Source organism: Chiloscyllium punctatum, chromosome 8 (genome assembly GCF_047496795.1).
Source record: "Chiloscyllium punctatum isolate Juve2018m chromosome 8, sChiPun1.3, whole genome shotgun sequence".
NCBI lineage: Eukaryota > Metazoa > Chordata > Chondrichthyes > Orectolobiformes > Hemiscylliidae > Chiloscyllium > Chiloscyllium punctatum.
In genome coordinates, this window is record NC_092746.1 from 91673829 (window position 1) to 91694994 (window position 21166).

General features: G+C 41.0%; 1 protein-coding gene across 7 annotated transcripts in view; it reads left to right on the forward strand.

The window, feature by feature from the left end:
• jcada (junctional cadherin 5 associated a) overlaps positions 1 to 21166 on the forward strand; it is a 220618-nt gene that overhangs the window by 95035 nt on the left and 104417 nt on the right. The window contains exon 1 of one of the 7 annotated variants that reach the window (XM_072576055.1): positions 2102 to 2159. The exons of 4 other annotated variants lie outside the window; for them this stretch is intronic. The gene's annotated coding sequence lies outside the window, so the exon portion shown is untranslated. Of the gene's footprint in view, positions 1 to 2101; positions 2160 to 2320; positions 2341 to 13151; positions 13226 to 21166 lie in introns of those variants that run through there. 2 more of the 7 variants (XM_072576059.1, XM_072576060.1) reach the window with 2 other exon arrangements.

The following is a 21166-nucleotide window of genomic DNA, read 5'->3' on the forward strand; positions in this document are numbered from 1 at the left end:
TTGATAGGCAGAATGGCCTAATTCTGCTCCTATAACTTATGGCCTAATGATCTGTTGGCAACTCACTGAGGTAAGTGCACAGCAGTAAGTGTTTCTGCAGTGGCTGGGAAGGGTTTCACCGGTGAAATTGAAGAGCTGCAGTAATGACAGTAAGCGCTTTCAGTACTTAAAGGGTGATTGGCAATTGTTTGGAAAGCACTTGACAAGCCGAGCTCTTCATTCCCTGCAACTGTGCTGCTGCCAGTCCTCTGCATGACATTGGAGCAGATTCTCCAGCTTGACCTTGCTCACCTGATGAAGAACACTAGGTACAGCAACACCAGCAGCAGGTGCCATCTCCTCAGCCCCTACAAAGGGGTTGGACACTGAGATCCAGATGGAAGGATGTGAGCCCTCTAACACAAGGTCGACAGAAGATCTGCTTGAGTACTAGTGCTTGAGGAGGACCAAGTTCTCTGAGTAGATTGCTACTGAGATCTACAGCCTCCAAAGCAATATGCCCTTCACAGTCGATCAGGTGGGGATGAATCGACAGTGGTTTGGAATATGCCACACTCCAGCCCCTGACTTCCTCTGCTGCCTCTATCTTCACCATTTGGAGAACTTGTTCCTTCCCTTCTTCGTGTCCTTGAAAGAGATTGCAGCCGCTCAGGAACAACAGCAGCACCTCCAGATAAGTGTGAGAGAGGGAGAGGGAGAGAGGTGGAGGTGAGAGAGAGAGAGAGAAAGAGAGACTGACAGAGTTTTGGTGTGAACTTTCCAAAGTCTCCCTTCCAGTCCTGTGGTTGCTGTAGCCTGAGAAGCCATATCCCAGTGATTCATTGTCATCCCAGCTCCGCTCCCTCTGATCAGGAATCCCTCCTTCTTTAGAATAGGCTGGCCATTCCATCACCTCAATTGGTAACAGAAAATGAAGGCAGTCTGTTGAAGGATCTCAACAAAGTTGGGTCCTTCACCACGTCAGTTCTCAATCCACCCATGGTTCTGACAGCAGCTATGGAATAAGTTCATCAGACGGTGCCAACAACAATGGCTACACTTTGCGTTATAAGTTGTCAGGCGGTTTAATATATTGTGTAGTCATGGGGAGGCTTTACATAAAGCAAGTCTTTCCTTTCTTGAAACACTGGCCCTTGCTTGTGCAAAGTTCCCTGGGTATTGGTAGCTCTTCAGCAGCTGGCTTGACTGGTCTTTCTTCAAGCATGAGCCTTCCTGGTGAATCTAACAGGCTATTTGACCATGGAACATCACAATGAAGTGTAATTCCCCAATTTCCACCCAAAGTTGCTGGATGCTACATAAACAGCAATGCGCCCTTCCAGCACTTTTTACTGAACGAGAAAACACAGAGGAGGAATCAGCCTTGAAGGTTGATGAGGATGTGCTTGAAAATAGACAAAGGGTGAAATATAAGTGGTAAAATTCTAATGAAGTTGATATTTGGATGCAGGACAGATTAGAAGGCCAGAGGATACTGGTGAAATCAACTCGAAACAATGATGCAAACATTGATGAGGGTTTCAGTACTAGTGACAGTGGAAGTGGAGGCAGCTGATGTTGGTGTGGAAGTATCGGTCAGTTTTCACTGCTGTACTGAATTTTCTGAAGCTCACCTCAGGGCTGAATAGGAAAGAGAGCCCTGCCCGATTTTTACTCCAATTCTCAGCAAATGCAAGTTGATATCTTGTATTGGCTCCATCTAAAATCCCAAATAAAATTTCTGAAGTAACTCTCACTGTATGTGCATTGAATCTTGAAAGTCCCTGGTTTATAAGTGAGATAGCCCCAGAGTGGCATTTAAATACTAATCCTCTTGGGTAAGCTATTTCATGTGCCTTAAGTATTTTGTGATGTGATAATGAAGCTGTGTTACACTAGATCCTGCAATTTGTCCTGTCAGAGGAAGCACTGCTTTAATTTTAAGTGAAGGATGAAAGGTACAGAGAGGAGAGGAAAATACCATCAGCTAAATGTCGTTTCTGTCAGCTTTTGCGCCACTTCAGAGATACTGAACTGGTGAGAGCAGCAAATACAGCCACAATTCCTTTTATGAATGGTTGTCTCCACTGAGCATGCTCAGCAGTTGCTTCATGCAGTGTTTTATTACCGTACCCAAGCACAGCAAGCAGGCAGCCAGGGCTCGAGATGAGCTCGAATAAGTAAGTGACCCTGTTCTGTTTACATCAGGAAACCAGCAGTCAAATTGCATTGAGATTAATCCACATGCATTTGAAGTGTTTCTGCAAATGCAGGCAGGAGTTTGAGTGAGTCTGGATTGTCTTGTCAAACTGAAACTACAGTAACTGGGATGGTAATCCTTTGCCCTCACAAGTTTACTGGGTAATTTAAACTTCAACTAATATTTTGCTATTTAAAGTAAGCACAGAGATGTCTTTTATTTTAGATCCGGAACCTTTTCAGAATCTTACAGTTGTGCTTTATCATAATTTTTTTTAAACTTTGACTAAAATGATTTAATATGACTGTGGATATTAAATAATAGTCTGCAAGAGCAGAAAGTTACTAAAGATATCAGAGACAGCTTTTCTTATGTCTTTGAACTGCTCTTGCCAATAGCTGCAAAGCTAATCTTTTCAGTGTTTAAGACTTAGAAGCTGCTTATTTTGCTTATGATGCAAATGATTCAGATATGTCTGTCATTAAAGAAAACCCAGTATGTGACTCATTACAGTACTTCTGATTTGTAACCAGAATGCGTATCTGTAAGGAGGCAGCTAGCAAGCCTGTGGAGAGTTCCTTTCAAAAACGTCTCCAATGGCTTAAGCAGTCCACCAGTGCTAATACTCAACCCCCTGAAAGCTCGAGATAAGGTGCCTTGAAGACTGACGCCATGGTTGTCAGTGAGTTTTCCTTTTCCCATCTGTGGCCAAGGCTAGCCAGAGATGTGCGGAAAGGAAGAAGCCAGATGTGCTACAGTGTGTGAAACTGTTGTGGTTACTGATTGTCCTGATTGGTGTGGGATTTCATGAGCAGAGCAACAGATGAATAATTCACAGGAGGTTGGCAGCGTCTGTAGTCCAGATGTGAGTTTTTGATACGTGCCATTTTCGTGACTGGTGTACTGAACGGCAAGCCCTGGATCTTAGCAACTTCTTAAAGATGTTCTGTTCTTTAGACCTGTCTCCCACATCTCATAGACTGCTACTGAAACAGCTACTGTGCTAATGACATTGTTACTCCCTTTCTAAGCTCCTGAGCCAGCCAGTCAGTTTGTTTCTGTTCTGCTTGAGTGGCTTTCTTGGCTTTGTATACTCCATATGCCCCACCTCCTTTCTGACAAGTTTCTACCTGCAGGACCTTGTCCAGTTTGTCAGGTTTCTGGGTTTGGTTTCACGAGTGGTCCAGCAAAGACTTTCAGCAGGTCAGTCAGGGGTGCTCTGTCTCAGATATTTATTAGCTGCCTCATTGAATTGCTCCGTGGGGTTTCTGCAGGTTTCATTACAGCCACCCATCTCCTCTGAGTGGTACTCAGCTGGAAAAGCTGACATTTTTTGATCAGTCTGCTGGCTTAAGTTAAAAGAAAAAACACAATGAGAACAATATAACCTTCAGAATAATCCCAGGCGAGCACCTTTTATATTCTAAAAAAATCATTCGACTACCCATGAATGTGAATGGAACCCTTTACAAGGAATGGAAGATTGAAGTTTTTCTGTTGCTTTGTTGCTAATCTTCTTTAATTAATCAGCTATATTTGTAGGGTTCAAAACGACAGCTTTCACCTTGAGTGACAAATGAGGGGCTTGTAATTGGAAGTTGGCAAACAGCTTAGAAATGATGAGATAAAGAGTTATTCATTTCTAGGCAGCATTCATGAAGGAAATCAATATTCCTCAAAGGAATCCATACACATTTGGGAAGACATTCCATGAAATGATATGATTTTGCCTCCACCAAGATATTTTATCTGTCTTTATTTCAAATTTCCAGCATCCACAGTATTTTGTTTTTATTATAAAGGCTTTTATCTGATGCAGCAAAGTTATCCCTCATAGCATAAAAAACAGGACACAGAAATTGTGGTATTGAAGAATCCAACAGATATTTATTAATTTAACTATAAATTAACTTTTATGATATTGTTACAGATATTAGATTACAGTAAAGCAGCATTGAGCATATATTTAGTCGCATGTCATACTTCAATTGATATGAAGGTAAGATGGAGTATGAGATTTTTATACTTTCAGGTCACATGTTATACAGTGATGACATTCCAATGGTGTGACATAGCACCACATGATAGAATAGATGTATACATTGCAAAGCCATGCAGGAAGAGGTGAGGCAACAGCAAGGAAACCCCTAGCTATTGGGAAGGATTTTGCTTTCTGGATCAGAGTCCTGACATTGGCATCAAAAGGAGGTTCCATCCCATAAGCTGTTTGGAAAAGTCACCTGATGATTTTGCCCAGATTGGTCAAGAAATGGCAGAGGTCTCTCAAAACTGGAAGGAATGTAGATGGCCCTTAAAGCAGAAAGTAGCTGTAGCCTTCCAATGTAGGTAAGGGAGAGAGAGAGGGTGCTTTCATCTTGAAGAACCATCTCAGCAGTTTGAACACTTTAAGGAATACAGCCAGAGGTGCCAGACCACCATTCTGGAGAGGGGTTCCCTGCATAGGGCAGCCAACAGTTACAGCTGTGGCTCAGCAAGTGGAATGGGTAATGCCTCCAGGTCAATCTGGACCCTTGCTGCACCATTGCATAGAGGTAGCTGCAAAGCTTCTAACACTGCATGGGACCCGTTAGGTAACTGGAATTTTCCAGTTTGATTCATGAATTGCTTTAACATACCTTCTAATGTCTTGATTCTGCCCCAATCCAACCTCTAGTAAAGATGGACAGTGCTGGTAAACTGGCACACTAACTGCCAACATGAAATTACCCTCATGTCTGCCTCAGCTCCTGCCCCATAATTGGGACAAAAATTGCCAATGATCGCCGGACACAGCAGACCTGATGACCCTTATGGCAATTCCTCCTCCCAAGATTTTCATCTGTCCTTAAACAGAGTAAGTAAATGCAATGTTTTGATGTGAAACACTTTGGATCCTTGGTACAAAGTATCCAGGTGGGACAGGCCACACTGCTGCTGCTGACCTCCTCAGCTCATCCATCCACACCTGATCAGATAGAGAGGCTACTCTCTTCTTCCTGGCCTTAGGAAACATCACCTCACCTCAGATCTTTGCAGACCTTGGGAAAGAGGTCAGGCTGAGCAGTCTTGGCCTGGTCTCTTGATTGATGAAGAAACATGGAAACCGAATTGGGCAGCACACTGGCTCAGTGTTTAGCACAGCTGCCTCACAGCAGCAGCAAACTGGCTTCAATTCCATCCTTGGGTGACGATCTGTGTAGAGTTTGCACATTCATCCCTCTTGTCTTTGTGGGTACCCTCCGGGTGCTCCGGTTCCCTCCCACAGTCCAAAGATGTACAGGTTAGTAGACTGGTTGAACTGAATTGCCCATAGTGTCTAGGGATGTGCAGGTTGGGTGGATTAACCATGAAAAATGTGGGCTTACAGCGATAAGGTTGATGATGGGATGCTCTTCGGAAGGGAACTGTGGACTCAATGGGCTGAATGGCTTGCTTCCACAAAGTAGGGATTCTACAATTCTGGAATGATGATGCTCTGTCTTCATCATTTGCATTTCCAACCTGCAATTGGCCATGTCTTTTCAGCAGGGCTAAGGATTGAAAATTCCACCCTGTGTATTTGGGTCTCTTCACCAAATTACAACTTAAATTGAGAGACTGATACGTACGAACAATATTCTCTGTGTGTGTCCTGTCCTTAGATCTGCTTCCTTTAATGAATTTGGCTCATTCAAAAAGATCCTACAAGCTGCATGCTGTGGGAGGAACAGAAGGGATACATCTGCAGTGAAGAAAGGAATTTCTAACCTTCATCTCCATAAATAAACCTTTCCAGAGGCCTTGATATTAATAAGGGTGGGATGAAAAATGTAATTTCATTTTGAATTCTCTCTATTCTAGGGATGATGTATAAGTACAATCACAGTTGTTTTATCTTTGGAGAATACTTTAAATATACAATCCTTTTTGAATCAAGCACACAGATACATTTCATACATTATGTAATCCCTGTAATTACTTCTAGTCGATCTGAAAGCGAGACTCTTTGTGATAATCATTCTGCTGACAGTGTGGAAATCTAAAAATGGTCTGAAAAGTATTAATAATGATGAATAAATGAACAGCAATTTCCAATGGAACAAATCATATTGGGCATGACGCTGGAGGCTGTCATTTAATATCATGGATCAGATGACACTTTAAACACTATTTCAGTTTATGACTTATTTGGAATCTATCAAGAAAGTATCAGTTCAATCAAGTACAGCAAGATGGTGGCAGTAGAATCGAAGGATCAGATTATACACTGCATGTAGGAAGATTAATCACGTTTATTACCACCATATGAACCTTGAGATGAGCTTTGATTTCATTTCCACTGCTGTTTTATATATACATATAATGTGTCCTCCAGATCCCATGAGCTGGTTTGATTCTTCAGATTTCTAAATTCCCACCATCTGCTGTCAACTAGTGTACTGTATGTCGTCAGCCTGTACCAAAGATTTGATAACTGTGAATTACGCTGCACAGAGAAAGAAGCCAAAAAATCTTTGGTCTTCTTCCACCTGAAGAGTGTGGCAAACCTAGCAGATGTAGCCTTGGCTCCTGACTCTGTCGGGAGTCTACTGACTCTCGGTGGGACTACTTTACGTGCCCTAGCTCCTTGCAAACTTATCTTGTCTCTGTAATTCCTCAAGAAAACATTAGGAGCTTATTGGAATATGGAACTGAGTGCCATCAAAATGGGATATAGCTTCAGTTCAGATTCTCTGAGCTGCTCCCTCCAAGGATCTACTGAGTCAGTTCTAAAGAATCCTTCATTGGGAGATCACTCAGCAATATCAGAGTGAGTGGATATTGCTTTGGCTGATGGGTTTGAAAAATAGGGTTTACAATCCTGTGTGGAAGACCTTGGCTCATGCTTAAATTGTTATATAGATCGTAAATAGCCAAGGCCCCCATCACAGACCCCAGCACTCCACTTGTCACAGCCTATCGACCTAGAATATTCATGCTTACTCTGTTTCCTGTTCATTAACCAATCTTCAATCCATGTCAATATATTACCCCGAAATCCAAGAGCCCTTACCTTCCCTGTTTCCATTTTTTGTTACCTTACCAAACACTTTTTGAAAGCTAGATATTCCATATCTTTGGTTCCCCATTACTAGATAAATCCTCTAAAAATACATTTGTCAAACACAATTACTCTGTCAGAAAATCATGTTGAATTCATCTGTTCATACTATGATTTTCTAGGGGCTGTGTAAGACATCCTTAGCTGGGACTGTACTGCATGCAAACAAAACTTTGCACTGGTGCATGTGACAATAATAAATCAAATCAAATTTTAAGTATTCATTAGATTCCAGCATTTCATGAGGACTGATTTCAGGCTAACTGGCCTGTACTTCACAATTTTCTATCTCCTCCTTTCTTGACTGAAAATGTGAGGGAGAGCACTGTGGCTCAGTGATTAGCAGTGCTGTCTCACAGCACCATGGATTGGGTTTGATTCCAGCCTTGGCTGACTGTGTGAAGTTCGCGCGTTCTCCCAGTGTCTATTGGTTACTCTGATTTCCTCCACAGTCTAAAGTGTGCAGGTTAGGCTGATTAGCCATGCTAAATTGCCCCAGAGTAATGTGCAGGCTGAATGGATTAGCCAGTGAAATATAGAGATTGTGGGGAGGTATTAGTCTGGGTGGGTTGTCCTTCAGAGAGTTGATGCTGACTCATTGAATGGCTTCTTTCTGCATTGTTAGGGATTCTATCTGGGAACTTCCACTGAATTGTACTGAGTTTGAATATTGCTGAAAAGAGAGACATATTACTGAAGTTCTTCATCTTCCACTCATTAATACAAATGCCAAATATCAGTCACAAGTTATGCTACAGAAAAAGTAGTGTTAACTGGTTGAAAAATCAGTTCTGATTAATTGAGGATTTTCCATGGAGAAAGTAACCAAAAACTATATGTGCCACAGGCTTCTGAGGTACGCAATAACTATGTCATGATTGAAACAAAACATTCCTTTTGTTTGAAGAGAAGGATCACTGGATATGAATGTAACTCAATTCTAGAAAGCATAAACGTAGTGACCATCTTAAGCTGGTTATCAGTGCTGCTATTAGTGAAAGTTGTGCCCAATCACAGATCATATCTAACAGTTGACCTTTTGCTACTATGCAGGGACTCTACTTGCATAGTTTCCACGAATAGGATGCTGCTATAATTCTGTACAGACGTTATGCCTAACAGACAACTGAGCAATGTTCACGATGATTTTCAGAGCCAGTGCAGTGTGGATGGTACAGCTTAATGAATGGCTGATCAAATTAAGTAACATGTCCTTTCATTTGCCTGTAATAAGCAGAGGGCAGACCATACCAAACCAATGGGTGTATGCAAATCCCAAACCAAAACTTCCATTGTTTGATACAACATCCCTTGCTAAATAATCCTGAGTGCACAAATAGCTGCATTAACACACAGTTTAAGATTGCTAATTGAACTCACAACATGCCTGATGAATGCTTGTTCAAAGCAACATATACTTGGCAAATAAAAGGAATATGTTGGAGCCTTGAGCAATTTTTGAAGTACTAGGATCTAGATGCAGCTGCAGTTCCCCATTGCTTTCTCCATGGCAACACCTTAGCCACTCTGAGTCAACATGTCAGTGATTCGACATGCCTTTCTCCTTGAGTATAACTTGTTGAGATTGTTTGCAAGGGATTCTTCTATGTGTCCTGATTAGCACAAAAAGCAATGTACATGTTTGAAGTTGTCAAAACATTTGATATTTACTTGTCAGAATATTCCCGACCCCTCACCTGATTTCCGTCATGGTTCCTGAAATCTCTGAACTGATGGATTTTCCAAAATTGTTTTCAAAACTCGGCCAACCTAAGTTTGCACATTCTTCCTGTGTCTCCGTGGGTTTCATCAGGTGCTCCAGTTTCCTCCTACAGTCGAAAGATGTGCAAGTTAGCTGGATTAGCCATGCTAAATTGCCCACAGTGTTCAGACATGTGTAGATTAGGTGCATCAGCCATGGGAAATGCAAGGTTACAGGGATGGGGTAGGGGGAGGGGTCTAGGTGGAATGCTCTTCGGACGGTTGGTGTGGACTTGTTGGGCTGACTGGCCTGTTTCCACACTGTGTGGGTTCTATAATGAAAATATTGTGGGACCTTAGGCTTGTCATTGGTGAACCAATATCATTGGCCATATGTGAGAGGTCAGAACCTGATCCTAACACTAACCTCTTCCTGTCTATGGGAAATTCATGTGGGGCACTTGTTGAGAAAAATTTCAAAGTTCCATCTCCATGGTCTCCATTTTGCTGATTGTAGGATCCACTCCTGAGTTTTTAGGGATGTAAAAATCCAACTCTATGTTTCTGTTCATAACAATCAGAATTTCATATGTTTCAATGCAACGTTATTAACCTGTTCTCCCACTTTCCAATATTAATGTACATGAACCTTCAGGTCTCGCAGGTCCTCTTTTCCCTTTAATTTATATCATATAGTTTATATTGCTTCTACTCCTCAGTTTTTATGGCTATTAATTCAAATAGAAAATTAAGGTCTACTTCACAATTGAAATTTCAAAACAGAATCCAATCATCGTATCCAAGCTCGGAGATATACAGCCAGCTCCGATTACACGTAACTGTGCCTTTTCCAATTTGCCTAAACAATGACTGTTGCAAATTAACCTACAGGAATTGCGACCTACTGGAGAAACTCTGTATGTATCTCTTTTCAATGGAAGCTTCAAGAATCTCAGCCACTGACTTCAAGTTGCAGAAAGATACCTTCCAGCTTTTGCTATCTGACTCTATCAGTCGACTGTGGGGACTCAGGTTTAGTACAAGCAGCTTACCACTGACAAGTTCACTCACTGTGTATATTCGATTATAAAACACTGCATCGTTCCAGACCACTCAGAAGGACCAATTTCAAACCTTGCAAGAGGCTTTCAACAAGACGGCTAAATTAAACTACCTCATTCTGAGAACATTTTGTTGCCATGGAGCTGCCTTAACATTGTTGGGTGGTCTTCATATGACACCATTTAGAAATCTACTTTATATGCCATCAGAAAACTTTCTTTGACATCCTGCCAAGGCACTTCAATCTGATAATTTTCATAACCTAGGAGTGTGGTTAACAACAAAGATTTGCATCTTTATAGAAAGTTATCTGGAATTAACCTATTAAAATAGCAGAACTTCTTCCAAACCAATATGTTCAGTGTCGAGTTGCTAATCGCTCAAAAGCAGCTCTGCTGAACCTAAACATTGCTGTTCGCTTATCTGACATCAGGCTCCCAAAGCAACTGCTCTGCTCAGAACTTGGTCACAGCAGAGGACTACCAGGATGACAATATAGATACCTTAGGGATGTCTTCAAAGCACCCAGTAAGGAATCAAATCATCCTCACCAACTTATGAAAGATCCAGGCTTGTGACAAAACAAAATGGAGAAGGTTCATTCAAGAAGGCAACAAATACCTCAAGGGACTTTATCAGTAAAATACAGAGGTACAGTCAATGAGTCAGCAGCTTGTTTCATCATTGGGCCTGGCCACCTAGATTTCCAGCTGCCATTCATACTTAAATTTGATGGCACTTTTTTTGGCCTAGAAACAGGTTCAAGAGCTCAAACCTCTAGTAATCTTGAGTTACTTGCTGGAGTATCCCTAGCCTCTCATAGCCATTGTGTTTGTGTGACGAATCCCATTAAGTTTCTGGTCAATGGTCACCCTCAAAATGTTGATAGTGGGGCATTCAGTGATGGTAACTCCATTCAATGTCAAGGGCAGTGGTTAGATTGACACTTATTGGAGATGGTCATAACCAGGCATTTGTGTAGAGTGATAGTGCTAGCTATTTTTCAGCCCAGCCTTGATGTTATCAGATCTTGTTGCATGGACTGCTTCAGTACCTGAGGAGTTGTGAATGGTGCTAAGTTTGTGCAATCTTTGATAAACAGTCCCACTTCTGATCTTTTGATGGAGGGAAGGAGTTGCAGTAAAAGCTGAGAGTTCTTGAAAGTAGAATTCATCTGCAATTTATGATAATAATTAGTGATTTCAGTATGTTAATTTAGTTTACTCAACCTCAAAAGGTTTGAGGAGTTGGTTGCCTGAAGGAAACAGAAGCAAAAATATTTCTAAAATGGATCACACCTATCTGATGAACACCGGGATTTACTTCTCTGAATCTGGTTTGGATCTCACTCGTAAGGCCCCAATGGCAGCTGTCACCTCCCTCACAGACATTACTAGTTTCAACTCCTGTACTGACTGCTCCATCTTGGCCAGCAACCTTTTGACCTCGTTCACCGTGGCTTGATTCCTGTGCTGTGGAATCCTGCCAACTCCACCAACACTGTAGCACAAAAACAAAGAAACATACTTCATGTGAGATTTAAACATACGGATTGTGTGAAGGTTATGAAGCAGGGATTCTTCATCCCACTGACATTTGGTCTCTATAAACATTAAGAGAAATTAAAACTAAAATTAGGATAATTTGACAAAGCCTATAGTTCATATTGTGGTTGAGGAATCCTTTGACTCTCTATTTGTCTGTCTGTCTGTCTGTCTCTTTCCATGAGGCTTCTCAAGATGAACTTAACTGCAAAGAAAACAAAAGGACAATTCAATCAGTAAAGGACTCTTTTAGTTTCTGTTTCACCCTAACCCCCAGAGCCATATGGGTGGAGGCCTTGTGGAGTTGGGCTCCCCTACATATTGATGGCAAGCAGCAGCTGTGACCATCATTAAAAATTTAAACAACTGAAGAAATCTTCAGAGGACACCATCCTGAAGTGCCCTCACTCTTCCCCACTTACTCCCTGGTCTCCAGTTGGCACTCTAGTCTGCACAGCCTACCCCCATAAGAGGTGGAATGTCAATCAATCACAAAAATGGGTGGCATTTGGACACTATCAGGGTCAAGACTCCTATATAGTCCTGATGCTGAGCATCTTCTAAGGAGAAGATTCCACCCGGAGTGTCTGCATTAACATTGTTTGATATTTCAGACTTAAGTATGTACTTTACATCAGTTCATTCACACTGGTTCTTAAGAACAGCTCCAAGCCTTGTTTTGGCAACAACACAGATAGATATGAAAGGAGACAATTAGAGTGTATTTTGATTCCACAAGATTTTTATACCTTGATTTGTTCATGAATTAAGGCACACCCTGACTAAGTTAACCTAGAATATATACCCCAATTGGGCTGTGTTGGTAACACCAGAGTGAGTATTAAATATAGCAAATCTTTTTTTTGTATTTTTTCAGTGTATATGGAATTTACATATACAAAAGCAAATGAACTTTTAGCTAAAAATACAGTCACAAGCAGGCATTGAGAAGTTGTACCATTTTTATAACTTTCTGAAATGGTGTCTAACTTTTGCTTTACAAGTGGCATGGATTTGCACAGCAGCCAGTTTTTCTTATTCACTCATGGGCTGTGCGCACCACTGGCTGGCCAGAATTTATTGCCCGTCCTTCAAGCAAGTGGTGGGCACCATTTCAGAAAGTTATAAACATTGTACAAGTTCCCTGTGCAACAACTTCTCAGTGCCTGCACATGACTATGTATTTTAGCCAAAGGTTCATTTATTTTTTGTGCTGAACAAGTAGTTCTGGCTGCTTCCTGACAATACTTTGCTCGTCATATACACATTGTGAGGTCTTGCTGCTGTAATGCTGTTCTAATGACATTGGCCAGAATCCATACCAATTAACCTTGAAGAGTGAGGGTCTGTTCAAACCAGTAGGAAACAATTGTTCTCTTGTATTTTGTTCAGACAAAGCATTTTCCCTGGGCCATGTTTCTATCTGCGGTCGTTTGCCTCGCTGTTGTCCTCTTTTCCCCTTTCGTGCACCGAGTTGCTGAACTGCTCTGAGTTCAACAGATGGTTCCTCTTGACCTCCTGACTCTTCATAACCTTCACGGAGTATTTTTCTCCCTTTTTAGAAGTCCTACCGTAGTCACTTCGGTTTCTTTTTCTTTAACCGAGGGAAAGAAGACTACCAGAAGTTTATGCACAAGTTGCAGTCATGTGAAGGAAAAGGTAGGTCAGTGGGAAAGAAGCTGCTGCTGAGTCGGCTGTCTCTGGCTGTCAAAACATTGAGATGCAATAGTTGATTCTAACAGCCGAGGATTTTTAACAATTCTGGAAAGCCGTAGTCTAGTGAACTCCGGTCAGCTGCACAGGCTGGTAAATGCTCAATCTGATAAGAGACTATGTATTGGTACTTTCTGGCACTGCCACTGGGGTGGCACGGTGGCTCAGTGGTTAGCACTGCTGCCTCACAGTGCCAGGGACCCAGATTTGTTTCCAGCGTCAGGCCACTGTTTGTGGGGAGTTTGCATATTCTGCCCGCATCTGCGTGGGTTTGCTCCGGTTTCTTCCCCCAGTCCAAAGATGTACAGGTCAGGAGAATTGACCATACTAAATTGCCCATAATGTTAGGTGCATTACTCAGAAGGAAATGGGTTTGGGTGGGTTACTCTTTGGATGATGGGTTGGGCCCAAGGGCCTGTTTCCACACTGTAGATAATCTAACTGCTGAATGTTTTGCTGTGGCATTTTATTATTCCTTCCTTCAATCAGCCTGTGAATCATTTTGCAATTGTACCACTAAAAAAAATCATTCAATGTAGTTCTGTCATCAGTCACTTTAGAAAGGGCCACCTGCTTTGGATAAGCTCCAATGAAGGTGGAGCTGCCTGACCTAGTAGCTCTGTTTGTAGCTCTTTGCAGCAAAATAATAACATGTAACAGGCTGAATGAGTTGCCAATTCTTTACATAGGGTCTTCAGTCTGTTAAAAAAAACATCTGCTTGGACCATTGTTCACAACAGTTCGCTGCAAAACATTCACCAGCCACCCTCCTCCCCAACCCCCACTGCTTGATAGACAGCACTTCAGACATGGAAATACTCCAAATTTACCTTTCACCAACATCAAACGTAAGACCTAAACTGGGATTTTCCACAGCAATCTAACATAAGGATCCCAGTATTAATGGGGAGGTGGAAAGAGTGCTGTGGAGCTGGATAACAGACTACAAACCCAAACAGATTGGGCACAGGTCCTGATGATCCCGTTGACAGAACGTCATTTAGATTAGCGTGGTGCTGGAAAAGCACAGCAGGTCAGGCAGCTTCCGAGGAGCAGGAAAATCGATGTTTCGGGCAAAAGCCCGTCATCAGGAATTTGCCTGAAACGTCGATTTTCCTGCTCCTCGGATGCTGCCTGACCTGCTGTGCTTTACCAGCACCACTCTAATCTAGACTCTGGTTTCCAGCATCTGCAGTCCTTGTTTTTACCTAGAACATCATTTGCTTAATTCTGTTCAGACTGCCACATGACAGCCAGCTAGATTGATTGCCTGCCTGGCCAACAGGCAGCAGGAGACCACAACAGCAGTGCAAATTCAGCATGTTACGTAGATCCTGTTTGCCTTTCGCAAAAGCCTTATCTGGAGCCCGAATCACCTTTGTAAACATTGTGTCGACTGGGAATGTGGTTGAGTTGGGGTTGGTTTGCCCAATCTGATATTATTATCTCTCACACCCTGTGTATTCTCTCTTATCCATAAGATTGGGGGTCAGGTTTAAAATCAATACCATAAATCATCAATAAGATAATTGCAGCGGTGATATTTGTAAATGATAAAAATAATATCATATGAATATTTCTTGTTTATTTGCAACTTTCCATAATGTTATAAGAACTCTTATTAATTGTGATATACTGTATTGCTTTTATTTTTAAAGTGTAGCAAATAGCATGTCACTTTGGTAATTGTCAGTTCCAAAATTGGATGTAAGTAGCCCCTACTGAAGGGATGAAATCATGGGAACCGATTGCCAGAAATGCAGCACTACTTTTCAGTGACGGTCTAATTAAATGGATGTTTTTGATAATCAGGATTAGTTTTCAATGCAAGTCTCAAGGTGGCTTTTTCACTTGCAGTTGGAGTGTGAGCCTGTGCTAATGGTGTTATACTTAGCCTTTCTTGTCTCCTTGCATCTTGGACTGAATATCTTGTGGAGCCTGGAGAGATTAGTTGAATGCTAATACATTTAATTCCTTTGATCTCCACATTCTTCTGGAGCATCTAATACTGTGGCAGCTCTAATTAGAGGTATTTTAACTACTCCACTGAGGGAAATGAAAAATCACAACATCTAGTGAAACTTTGAAAGCTAAGGCAACCAGATACTGCTGAGGGTTAGCATCCACCACTGCACCTTGGGACACATAACTTTGGAGTTTTGTTGCACATTTTGAATAGTCTCTTCAAATCTTTCACACAGTTTAATTGCTGATGTACAATTTCAGTCAATTTACCCATTCAAACATAGTCAATTCTCCTCTCATACCATTGTAATTGGTAATGTTTTAGATTAAGCTTCTATTGTGATTGGGGGCTGTTAATTTCAATCTTTAACATTGTTAAAAATCACACAAAACCAGGTTATAGTCCAACAGGTTTATTTGTAAGCACTAGCTTTCGGAGCGCTGCTCCTTCATCAGGTGGTTGTGGAGTATAAGATCGTAAGACACAGAATTTTTAATGAAAGTTTACAGTGTGAAGTAACTGAAATTATATATTGAAAAAGACCTGGATTGTTTGTTAAAGTCTCTCATCTTTTAGAAGGAACATGTTGGTCTCAATCTTTAATTCTTTTAGAATGAACATGTTTGTCTCAGTCCTTATTGGTATGATATTCAATCTTATTACGATCAGAATTTCCCAGGAGATCTAGAAAGAGATTGCTGATTAGAGTTAGCTCACTAGCCAAGGATTTCCAAGGTCTGGCTTATACACTATACCTATATTGTGATCTGCCTCTGAACTTGAACGATGAGTAATGAACTTGATAGGTGGAATACTATGATAATGAGTTCACACTACTTCACCAGTCACACGATTATGACAAATATATTGATCCAATCACCACAATGGCCAATTGATACTCGTTTTTGACCCAGAATAAAAGTTTAGAGAATGGATTTGAAATCTCTAGGAGTCTTGTAGCACAATGGTGATGTCCCCACCTGTGGGACAGAAAGTTTGGTTTTAAATTCCAATTGTCCTGGAGGTATGTCATAATGCATTCAAGCAGGTGGATTAAAATAATTAAAAGAGACTTTTTGCAGGCTTTTTAAGGAATATTAAAACACAAAAAGTTATCTTCAATCAAGTGACAAACATTAACTAAGATCCCCTTAATCCCAAAGACAGAGTCACACAACACAAATCAGAACTGTCTCTGCAGAGAAGATGTTTTAAAAAGGCAAAACACCCCTATTGGCCGAGGGTCTGCAAAAAAGAAAGATAAAGTTGGTGACCCCAGGTTTCTTGTCAATGGAACTGAATTACTGACAGCTTCAGGCTGATAGAAGAGTTTCAGTTCAGTTTGGAATCAAGCTGAATCTGCATCTTTGGAAAGTAGCCACAATTCAGCTTTTCTGGGTTTATGTTTTGAAAGGGAGAAAGACTGCAGGTCCAGGGATTTACTTCCTTATACTACTTAGGTCTTTGAAAATTGAAAAAGTCCAGAAAGAATTGCTAGGCAATCTTCAGTATAGAGACCTCCATAATCCTTTCAAAGGCATGTTTTCTAGCGGTTAAGAGACTTTAACACTATCTTTTATCTCCTTAACATAATTGATAGTTTTGTCTCCAAAGTTCCTTGACTTTTTGGAAAGGTAAACTATAGCACCCATTAAACTGTTGTCTTCATTTCTAAGAAATCACATAGCGAAACACCTTTTCAATAAAGACCGTGCCAGACCATTCCATATCTTCCAGTTTTTTTCCCATTGTCCATGAATATAAATACATTTTCCCAACTGATGGTATGATCCTTTTCCTTTTTTATAAATTAATCTCTGCTACTCTTTAATTGGATCCTTTCTCAGGTATGCATCACACATAAACGGTCATTCTTCAAAAATCCCTCCTTGCAATTCTGTGAAACTGACTAAAGTGGACATTGGTTCTCAACATACAATGCATCATTTCCAATGGGGAAGGGTTATACACATGCTGAGGAAACTGAATTGTCTTTAAAGCAAGGTGGAGCCAAACAATGAGCTGGGCTTTTGACGAAAGCTATTTTATTGCCACATTACAGAACTCTCTCATGAAACAGATCTGTCAAGATTTAGCAATCAGCCTGCAGAAGCAGCAGATTATTAATATTATCTCAAGGCTGGAGATTAATGTACACACATTAAGCTACTGTGATTAGGTGTTGATGAGGAAACCTAGCTGCAAGTCAAGGAAATTGGAGCTCTTTTTGATTGGAATATAAGCAGGACATAAAATGCGAGTCTCCTTTGAATCCTAGCCTGCTCACTTAATTATTTTCTCTTTATTTTTATATGTCATTATTAATTGGTAGATGTAGAATGTTTAATAATTATTACATCTTTTTTCTCTATCTTCTGTTAATTACTATCAGTATTAAGCCAAGGCCCTAAGTACAGGCTGTGAGGAGTGGGTGAGAAGACATACTAATTATGAGCAGTTTGGGGCATTTTTAATTATCTTCTGATATCTTGCTATGTTAAAACCCTGACATGATTTTGACCCAGGGTAAAAACAAACACAGAATAAATGCTGTGCCAATCAGTAGATCACTGTGTAAATATAGAAATTTAGAGAAGATAAGACCATTTATTCCCTTGATCCTGGCTAATCTGATTGTGGCCTCAACTCCACACCCTCACCTATCACAATTAACAGTGGATTCTTTTGTTAGTCAAGAAGCTAACTCTATCACAGTCTATTTCCACCTTAAAAACATTCACTGACTCTTCCTTCATCACTCTCTGGGAAAGGGAGTTCCAAAAATGGAAAAGCCTCAAAAAAGATTTCATCTATGTCTTCAGTGGAAGAGCCGTTAATTATAACCTGTATCCCTGACTTCCAGTATTTCTAACAAGAAGAAGCTTCCTCTCAGCATTTACTCTGTTAAGTCCTCGCAGAGTCTTATATGCGACAATGAGATGACTCCTCATTTCAGAAACTCCTAAAGATACAATCTCAACCTGTTCAACCTTTCATCCTAAGATAATTTTCTTGGAAGTACTAGAATGAATACACCAGGTTTAGGGTTCAAGCATTGATTAGAAGCAATTTTCCTGATTATTTATATGTGGGTTCTACCTACCCACTTCCTCCAAATGGTGTGGAATGTGCTCCCTTACACACAGCAGCACATTTCAGGATGCTGCAGGAAGCAAGGAAGAGGGTACACAGGTTCTCGGACACAGTACAAGGGCTCCTGGTAGAGGAGTTCCAGAAGAAGAATACTCAGCACTTGCAAGGGAAAAGAAACCTATCTGACCATTCTTTCCCCCTCTCCTGCAGTGACTGGTGTTACTCTATCTGGCTTCTCCTCCTCCAGATTAATGGAGATTCCTAACAAGATACCAATGGCCAATCTCCTGGTGACTTCTATAATGTCTCCAGTAAGGTACAGTAGCATGGCATTAACAATCATTTGCTGAACTCCTCAAAGAATTTTCACAATAATGTTGATACGGTATTGAGGAAGCCCTTGGGGATGTGCTCCAGAAAGTCTGCTTATGTCTTTCAAAAACTCTCTTCAAGCCCCTAGATGCAAGTGAACTGTGAAAGGTGAGAGAGCTCTAAGTAGCCCTTGAAACCTTAGAAATGACTAGTTGAATCCCACAGTTTGGTCACTGTCAGGTAAAGACTTGAAGGTAAATACAAGCCACCAATGAGTACCAATAGGCAACTTACTTCGAGATTAGTCCTTACAGATCCTCCATTAGATGTTCCCAAAACAGGCTTCAGCATCCTCACCAAGCTGGTGTCTTAAATTAAACTCAGTCTGAACTGAGGTATCAGCTTCACATCCCACTTTGGCTCCCTCTGTTGTTCGTTCACACCTAAAATATCTGGAAAAAATTGTATGACAGTGTTGTGCATGAATCCATAAAACATGAGAGAAGAGGTGGACCAATCTCCCCAACAGTCTGCTCTTCCATTCAATGAGATTATGACTGATTTGATAATCTTCAACTCCACTTTCCTGCCTTACCTCTATAACTCTTGATTCCTTTAATGATTAGAAATCTGTCTATCTCAGAGTGAATTTACTTAATAGCCCTCTGTTGTAAAGAATTTGATACATTCACAAATGTCCTATCTCTGTTTAAATGAGTGACTCCAGCGCTGAGGAAATAGCCCCAGCCTATTCAACCTCTCTCTATAGCTCAAATCCTCCGAACCCGACAATATCCTTGTAAATCTTCTCTGAAACCCTTTCAAGTTTAACAACATCTTTCCTACAGCAGGAAGACCAGAATTGGACTCAATATTCTAAAAATGACCTCACTGATGTCCTAGTATATCTACAACATGATGTCCCAACTCCTCAATTCAATGTTCTGACCAATGAAGGCAAGTGTGCCAAACGCCTTCTACCTGTAACTCCACTCTCAAGGAACTATGCACCTGAAATACTCCCCAGCACATCAACACTGAATATAGATACCACGTTACTAATTTGTGCGAATGTTGGAGAATGAGGGGTGACCTTAAAGTAGTTTTAAAATCATGAGGGGCATGGATTGGGTGAATAGTCAAGGTCTTTTCCTCAGGGTATTGGAGTCTGAAACTAGAGGGCATTGGTTTAAGGCAAGAGGGAAATGGTTAAAAGGGACCTAAGGGGCAGTGTTTTCACACAGAGGGTGGGTGCGTGTATGGGACAAGCCTCTGGAGGAGATGGTGAAGGTGGGTACAATTACAACATCTAAAATAGACCTAAATGGTATATGAATTCAAAAGGTTTGGAGGGATATGGGCCAAATGCTGGCAAATGGGACTCAATCATTTTAGGGAACCTGGTAGGTGCAGATGAGTGGGGCAGAAGGGCCTGTTTCTGAGCTGTACATCACTATGACTCAATGACTCTATGTGATGTCAGGCATGGTTGTTGTACAGTTCAGAGACTGTCAGATCATATCAAACAGCATATCCATCAGCTGGTCACAACAAGCACGGTACTGACTGTACCTGACCAGACTGTGCTGGCAAAACCCACAACACAATATCCACATTAGATATTCTAGAAATCGACAACATTTACTGGATTATCTTGAATGTGTGAAAATATACCCTGACAACCAATTTAGGACTGTCATTTGGGCTTGCAGTATGGTGCACTTGAGTGTATTGGAAGCTACATATATTAATGCATGGGACCTTGTTCTTTTCTTTAAAAACTTAACCTATTTTTACTAATAAACCTGTTCAGAGATGTTATTACACACCTTTGGAGTGGTGGGACTTGAACCCAGGCCTCTCCGTTCAGGGTTGGGACATTATCACCACCCGATACTTTTTAGATAGAAAGAATATGCACTGCATCGGTTTCAACTCAACAAAATAGGTTACGTCTGTTTGTTGGTTCATTTCTGAAGGCAATAACTAGACAAATGAAAGTCAATTTTGTCTTGTTTAAAATTTAAACAAAGCCTGACAGTAAACTATCAATCAACATTAATTTGTGCATTCTCCATTTGTGCAACACTTCTGTTAATCAGAATTCATTCACCAACCAACCATAACTCTCTTCTTATGCAGCATAAATATTGGTTGTACCTTTGAATTGTCGTGACAAGTGCAAAACAAAAAGCTTTAACAACAGGTTTCTTTTATCGGCAATATACAAATTCAGCATCATCACTAGCAGGATATCTCTATAATACTATTAATGCAGGGAGATTCAACTTTGTGTGTGTTTGTCTGTACCACTGTTCAAAATGCACTGGGCAGCAAACAAATTGAGGCCAAAATTCCCTAGAATGCCTGGGAAAATTCAATCATGCATTTGGTCAATTTGCCCCATAAGCAAAACAGACAGAATTGGTGAGGAGATGTTCCTCCAGTCACTGGCTATTTCTCCCCCTACCTACTGCTGATACATTCATTGTCAGCAGCAAAAACCCAGGAGAAAC